A 7,982-nucleotide genomic window follows, 5' to 3' on the forward strand; every position below is an offset into this window, starting at 1 on the left:
GTGTCAGTATTTATTACCTGGTGAGGGCTACCAATAAGCATATTTACCGGGTGAGCCACACCCCACTCGGAAGAGCTCTTTGCAGTCAATCATGGCTAGAGTGGCAACTATTGCTTCCAAACTGGACCGCCCCCTAATAGCACAACAGCAGATTTTCAAAATAAATAAGACAGGGAGACTTTGGAGGTGAATTTACTGTCTCTTTCTGCCACACGAGGGAAAGTGAAGTACAGTTTGGCTGAAGAGTTCTTTAAAACAGAGAGGGAGAGGGGAAATGTTACTCAGGAAAACATTTTGATTTCATTTCCTTTTGCAGGGCATGGAAGAGGAAGAGCCGCCTTTTGTGCTGATAGACACTACAGGAGGGACAGATGGAGCATGTGAGGACCATTTAGAGTTCCTGAAGAAACATTTTAACCTTATCACTATGAAGGAATTTCTTGAAAACAAACGCGATATCAGTGAAAAGATCAAAGCCATTTATATGTGGTGGTTCACACCAGCTGCTAACCAGGAGCTTCTCCATAGTTTGCCTAACTTAAAGGTGATTGCATCTGCTGGGGCAGGAGTGGATCATTTAGATTTGAAACTGCTCTCCAGCTTTGGAGTGAAAGTCGTCAACACTCCTTTTGTTGTCTCCAATGCCACTGCAGATCTGGGGATGGCTTTAATGTTGGCGTCTGCCAGGAGAATAGTGGAAGGTAACAACTGAATTTTTAAATGAAGGTCAGCCTTTCCAAATAGGCAGAGTTAAAGCGAATGTTGGTGCATAGAATCAACAAACAGGGAAAAGTGGCAGTAAATGGCACTTGGTAGCATTAGCTTGCTCACACCATGTGGCACATATAACAAAATGTCAGTCCAATAGCTATGCTGCTCCAGATACTTCTAGTTTTAGAGCTTCCTGCCTTTACCACAGCTCAGAACCACCAAGTCTGGCCAAAGAGTTTGCGGGGCCCAAAGTGGCACACTGACAGCAGGGCCCTGAAGGCACAGGAGCCAAGGCAACTGCCTTGCTTGCCTTGTCCTAAGGCCAGGCCTGAGAATCACCACCCCATATGACTTATTCCCTCTCCTCCTGATTTTCCAGGCCCAACAAGAGGCAGCGCTCTACTCTGCCTTTTCGAGGCTGAAGTGAAACCCCCATAGAAATTTTTCCACCTCTGTACCTCATCTCTCTGCCTGCAATATATGTGCAGGAGATACAACAGCAGCTCGATGTAGGTGTCCTGCAGCCTCCAGAGGCTGGAGCACATCTGGCCCCACAAAAGCCACCCATCTGGTGATGGTCCTGTCACCTGTAGCACATCAGCTCCATTAGCCAGAGTCTTCACCGAAGCTGACACAGTGTTAGTGGGACGTCGCTCCTTTACTACCACACGGTGCATGGCTCAGATGCTGGCTGAAGGGCCGACAATTTCTACTGCTTCCAGACCCATAGAAAACAAGAGCAGGTTTGTCATGGAAATGAACCTGAGGTTAAGGACCTCATCTCATTCCGTGCTCTCGAACAAAGGGAGTGGGGTGAGGGAAGGGTGAAAGGGGACACTTACTGCTATGAGCATCAAAGCACGAGTTTTCGTTGCCCATGTCAACATTACCCATCACATGCTTGATTACACGATAAAGGAAATATTGGTGCTCCATTGCCATCATGGCTTGTGATCCCAGGGAAAAGTGAGCACCTGAATGCCTGGCAGCATTCCATTCTTTATGTGTTATTTTTCTTTTTTAGGTTGTCAGATTGCGCTCTCCCCAGACACTGAGTACTTTGCTATTGACTGTCTGGGAGATGAAGTCACGGCAGCTTGGCATCAGTGACATGGGCAGAATCGGAGGTAAGGTGGCCAAGAGAAAATTGAAATGAAGAAAGTGAAAATGAAAATTCTTTACCACAACAACAGGAACCGGAGGTAAAAGTATGTCTGAAATCAATTTTGTAACTGCTCATAAAGATTACTTATAGCTGTCATTGTCTGATGCCTGCTCCTCTTCCCACCCCCATCTCCAGGCCTGGGCCCCTGTTCCCTCCTGCCAGACTTTGGCCCCTGCTGTGCTGACACTGGCCCAACCACCTCTGGCTGCCAGCTGCAGAGGCTGGTTCCAGCCCCATGGTGGCCCTGACCCCAGCGGTGGCCCTGACCCCGACCCCGACCCTGGACCTGGCCACATGGCCATCAGCTCTTCCCTGACTAGGCTCCCAGCATGGTCCCAGAGCTGCAGGAGTCGCCTGGGCCCTGCAGAGGCCAACTCCAGCTCTGGTTGGGGTGCCAGACACTGTTGTGGCCCTGCAGGTGCTGGGACTGGCCCCAGCCCAGAGGCTGGCTCTGGACTGGCCAGGCAGCCACAATAGCCCCCACGTCATGGGTGCTTGGTGCAGCCTGAGCTGGGTTGTCAGTACAGTCTGGCCCCACAGATGCTTGGTCCAGCCCCAGATATGGGCTGCTGGCATGGTCCCAGCCCCACAGCTGCCTGTGCAGCCCCAGCCAGGATGGCTTCACAGTACCAGCCCCATGGGTGCTGGATACAGCCCCAGCCCTGAAGAGGCCAGCTGCAGCCTGCTGTACCTCTGGCCAGGGATGCAAGCCCCACTGGGCTCCCCTGTCTGAGGCAACAGCGCTCCCCTTACTAATTTCCCAACCCAGCTCTCTTCTCCAGTAACATCTGCGGCCCTTTGGGACAACTGATTTTGCTGGACGAGAGAGTTCCTGTTTTGGGAGGCTACCTGTACCTAGAACTCTTCTGAGGTTTGTTTAAAAATGTACAGAAAAAAATTAGAAATTTGCCTGCCATGTTGGTGGCCTTATACACCAGTAGTTGTCCTTTTGATAGCGTGGACTGCACTACAGAACTAAAAGACAGCCAAATCAGACACTATTGCTGTAGCCATTGTGAAGCAGCGGCCCCAAATAGGAGTAGCTCATCTGGCTCCTTCACCTCCTCTTAGAAGCAGCTGTAGAAGCAGCTGAATATAGTGAGAGGTGCACTGTGTGAACTGCCAGCTCTTGGTGGACCAAAACTAGTGCACAGATCATAGAATAATTTTTCTCCTTCCAGCATGTCTGCTGCCATATTGCAGACACAGAAAGCAAATGAAAATCATTCGGATTGGCAGGGAATCCATGTTGGAACCAGAAAGTGTGACCATCGACATCATTATTTTTACACTGTAATATTGTGGAATTGGGGTCCCATTGTGCTAGGCCCTATAGAAACATTCTACTTGGGAAACTATCAGGAAGGTTCAAGGACCTCAGACAGTCTAACTCCTGATGCTCTGAGAACAGCATCACTTGCTCTGGATCAAACATAAATCCCACGGACTGAGATATGCAGAAGGAGCCTTAAAAGACATTTGTAACTGAGTTCAGTCACGGAAAATCCCACTGGGACGAAAAAGAGTCTAATCAATATATTTAATGTGTGTTCTCTTTTATATTTGCTCTTTCTCTACTCCAGCTCCCTGATTTCTTTGGCATTTCAGCCTAAGTTGTTCTGCTTCATAGTACCAGTGCTCAATAAGGAGCCGTCCACTAGGTTTCCCTCACTACTTCTTTTTGTGCCACTGTTACACTTGTATCTGAATCTCTTTCCCTCCTGTTATTTAAATAGCAGCTGTCCCTGTTTCCAGCTGTGATGACAGAAGGAAAATACAGAGTCTCCTCAAAACCTGGCAGCAGTGCTATTCCCTAAATAGGCTACCAGTAAGACACTTAACATCCCACTCTAAATTGGAGGCCATATGAATCATCTCTGCATGGTGCATCTGATGCTTACTCATGAGAAGCAGATACCCTGCAAGACACAGGGCCCCTGCCTGGCCATCTGCAAACAAGTAACTAACCAACTGAATCTCAAGGATGCAGCAGCAGTGGAATGAGAGGGTGACATCCATTTCTGTAACAGCGATTTGAGCCTCCTCTGATATTTTTTACTTACAAGTGCAGCTGAACTTTGTTTTCTTTCAGAAAAGAGGAAGAGGAACGAGCCGTTGGTGCTACTATTGTAAAAACATAGAAGACTTGCTCCAGCAGTCTGATTTCATGATGCCTCAGGCAGAAAAACTGATTGGGATGAGGGAGCCAGAGCTGATGAAACCCACTGCTACTCTCACTAACATCAGCAGAGGTAGGATACAGCAGCGGTGCATAAAGTGTGTTGGGGGGGCAGGACCCTTTCGGGGGGCTGTTAAATTTAGTCAGGAGGAGCACAGCATGATCAGCTGCTGGGTGTCAAGCTCATCCATCCCATTAAAAACTCTGAAATATGTTGCTGTTTTCATGTATGTGTGTTCACATTTATATATCAGTGAATACAGTTCTTACATTCTACATGTTCATTTTCCTGCATATGCCAAACAGGTTTTTTTTATATGAACATAACTGAAATATCTGCCAATTTGGATTACATTAGATGGGTTGTGGGGGCCCTGCTAATTGCAGGTACAAAAAGCAGGGTCTGATGTAAAAAGTTGGCTCATCCTAGGGTACAGGATAACTTCTAACAAATCCCAATGTAGTTTGCTTTCAGTGCAAGGGTCTCTCAAAAAATATCAACTCATGATACTAGTGTCTGTCCTGGAATTTTCTTGGAGACTTTGATTGCCACTGGTTGTCACGTTTCTAAATTCCTGTTGACCTGATTCAGCAAAACACTTATGCAAATGATTAACTTCAAAAATGTGAACAGCACTATTAAACTTCAACAGATGCTCACATGCTTAAAATTAAGTAGATGTGTAAGTGCTTTACTGAATAAATACTGAATTAACGTGAGCATATAAAATTCTGCAGGTACACAAATACCCTGTTGAATCAGGGCCAATAGCAGAAGACTGTCTCCTGTCAGTTTAGAGCTGTGTCTACACGTGCACGCTACTTTGAAGTAGGGGCACTAACTTCGAAATAGCGCCCGTCGCGGCTACACGCGTCGGGCGCTATTTTGAAGTTAACTTCGACGTTAGGCGGCGAGACGTCAAAGTCGCTAACCCCATGAGGGGATCGGAATAGCGCCCTACTTCGACGTTCAATGTCGAAGTAGGGACCGTGTAGACGATCCGCGTCCTGCAACGTCGAAATTGCCGGGTCCTCCATGGCGGCCATCAGCTGGGGGGTTGAGAGATGCTCTCTCTCCAGCCCCTGCGGGGCTCTATGGTCACCGTGGGCAGCAGCCCTTAGCCCAGGGCTTCTGGCTGCTGCTGTGGCAGCTGGGGATCCATGCTGCAGGCCCAGGGTCTGCAACCAGTTGTCGGCTCTGTGGATCTTGTGTTGTTTAGTGCAACTGTGTCTGGGAGGGGCCCTTTAAGGGAGCGGCTTGCTGTTGAGTCCGCCCTGTGACCCTGTCTGCAGCTGTGCCTGGCACCCTTATTTCGATGTGTGCTACTTTGGCATGTAGACGTACCCTCGCAGCGCCTATTTCGATGTGGTGCCGCGCAACGTCGAAGTTGAACATCGACGTTGCCAGCCCTGGAGGACGTGTAGACGTTATTCATCGAAATAGCCTATTTCGATGTTGCTACATCGAAATAAGCTATTTCGATGTTGGCTTCACATGTAGACGTAACCTAGGGGTGTTAGATCACTGTGGCAGAGTAAATTCTTGTTGCCTTTGTGCAAACATAGAAAAGCCTGCCCCCTCCACAACCTATACTTTTAAGGGTGGGAAGTTTAAAATCAAAACAGCGTATTTAGAGAAGAATCAGCACTCACGTTTAAAATGTTAGAAATCCATTTGCATTTTAAAATGATTCCACACAGGCATTTTCTTCTTGAGTTAATGGAGGTGGCGACAAGAATATTTTTGTTCTAACCCAAGGTCTTGTGGTTGATCGGGATGCATTGGTGGACGCACTTCAAAATGGAATTAATCAGGCTGCTGCCTTGGATGTGACGTACCCTGAACATCTGTGGAGGTAAAAAGTGGATAAAAAAGTTAAATGTAAATGATACTGTGCGTGTTTTACACATATAATTTAAACTAAGTATATGCTGTGCTTTTTTCTGTCAGTACTTGCTGGTACTGAGTACGGCACCTCAGCAGCTTCAGCCATGGAATTGTCTGGGGAGCGGTGGTGGTGAGCTGGCTGAGTACCAGCTCCTCTTTTTCTTAAAACACACACACACACACACACACACACACACACACAGAGTATGTGTATGTGACTAGATGAATAAGAACAGTTTCATCATGTTTTATGGGAATACATATTCCCATTGTAATCAATGGGGCTACTTGCATATAAATATTAAAGAGAACTGAGGCCTTACAGCGCAGTCATGCAGTCCTTAGACCAGTAAAACACATACTGTTTTCTTTGGGAGTTTTGCAGCACTATAAACAGTAGGCAGCTGCTTGAATTCTATTCTGCATTTACTGGTTTCAAGCAATTATTTCAAATCCGTATTAACACTCTTGTTTCCCCTCAGATCTTTGTATTATTGTAGACTCTCCTGTTCACTGGCCAGGTAGGAGGTCATTCAACATAGGGGAAGTCTTGTGACTTTTTACACAACTTTGGGAGACTAGGTCTGAGGCTCCTCTGAGTGGTCTGTGTCCTGTGTCAGTGTGTGCACACCTCACACCAGACCCACTTAGACCAAACACCAGGAAGAAGCTTTGTTTTCGGAAGAACATAGAACAGGATTACAGTTCAGCCGCCTCCTCTCTGCTTGCAGCCTCCGCACTCTCAGCTCAATCAGTGCTGAGCGCCTGCAACGGGGCAGAGGGTACCCACTGGCGGGAACCAGGAAATTCTTCCAACATGCCACAGTTTGTAGTCCATGACTTGTAGTTCCCAGGGATGCTCCTGAAGCACAGAGGACCTTGGGGTACATTATTAAAAAAAAAAAAAAAAATCAGTAAAATAGCTCTGAACACATCTCCAGTTGTTCTATTTCATTTTTCTTCTTCCCAGGAACCGACCTTTTTTAACATTAAAGAATGTTTCTTTTAACTCCTCATTGCAGAAGTGTTACTATAAGTACTCATCAGCTCATGATGAAGCATCTGGTTGAAGGCATATTGTCTGCTCTTAATGGTCTCCCTTTCCTTAATGAAGTAATTCCCTAAAGTCGCTTGCCTTTGACAAAACAATGTTTGTGACAACAAGAATGAACTGTAATGTGACACCTATTTCCTCTAAGTAATTATTTCGTATCTTCTCCAAATCTGACAAAGTGGGTCTTACCCACAAAAGCTCATTACCTGATAAATAAATTTGTTAGTCCTTAAGATGCTACAGGGACTGTTTGCTTTTTGTGAAGTTACAGACTAAAACAGCTGCCCTTCTGAGGCTATTTCATACCTGTCACAGAGACACTTTGTAGAACTAACCCGTTCAGTTACATTTATTTTGACTTTCAGAAATTCTGTCTGAAAAAGTGAGTATTTTATCCAGTGACTAATGAGCAAAAATGAGTTATTCAAAAGGCACACATGGAGTCTGCTTTCGGCATGCTTTGTTTTGATTGCATCTCTGAAGTTGTTCTACACCACTGTGTTCCAGCAGAGAAATGAGAGTGTCAATACAACAACACTCTAACTCCAAACCAAAAGGTAGTGTGTATATATCAGGCCAGACTGAATGTTGCTTGTAGGTTACAGTAAAGAACAGGGTTGGTGCTACATCCCAGGTACAATTCACAGATGCAGTTTCTCCCTTGCTAGCACTTCTCTCCACATTGGCTGACCTCTACTGTTGGATGCCTCTAAGGAAGTGCAGGAAAGGCTTCACTTATTTCACATGCCTCCTCCCCATCCATCCACACAGAAGTTAAGGAGCAGCAGTAGCTCTTTGGCATCTAGAATATTAAAGCTGCTAGAAGTATGCTTCATGGAATGGATCAGGCCATGTGACTTTAGAGAACTAAATAAGGGGGCAGGGCAGGGATGTTGATTATCTGAGTCATGTAGATAAAGCCTCCAGTATTGCACAGAATTAATCCTTCCCCTCAACAGGTGGCTCAGATTGCTACCTATCACCA

The 7,982-nt window shown here is 46.3% G+C and overlaps 1 pseudogene; it reads left to right on the forward strand.

Annotated features, from left to right (window-relative positions):
* Window positions 1-319: 319 nt before the first annotated feature.
* On the forward strand, window positions 320-7,068 carry LOC142008635 (putative 2-ketogluconate reductase; annotated as a pseudogene).
* Window positions 7,069-7,982: the final 914 nt, after the last annotated feature.

Source organism: Carettochelys insculpta, chromosome 2, assembly GCF_033958435.1.
Source record: "Carettochelys insculpta isolate YL-2023 chromosome 2, ASM3395843v1, whole genome shotgun sequence".
NCBI classification, from domain to species: Eukaryota; Metazoa; Chordata; order Testudines; family Carettochelyidae; genus Carettochelys; species Carettochelys insculpta.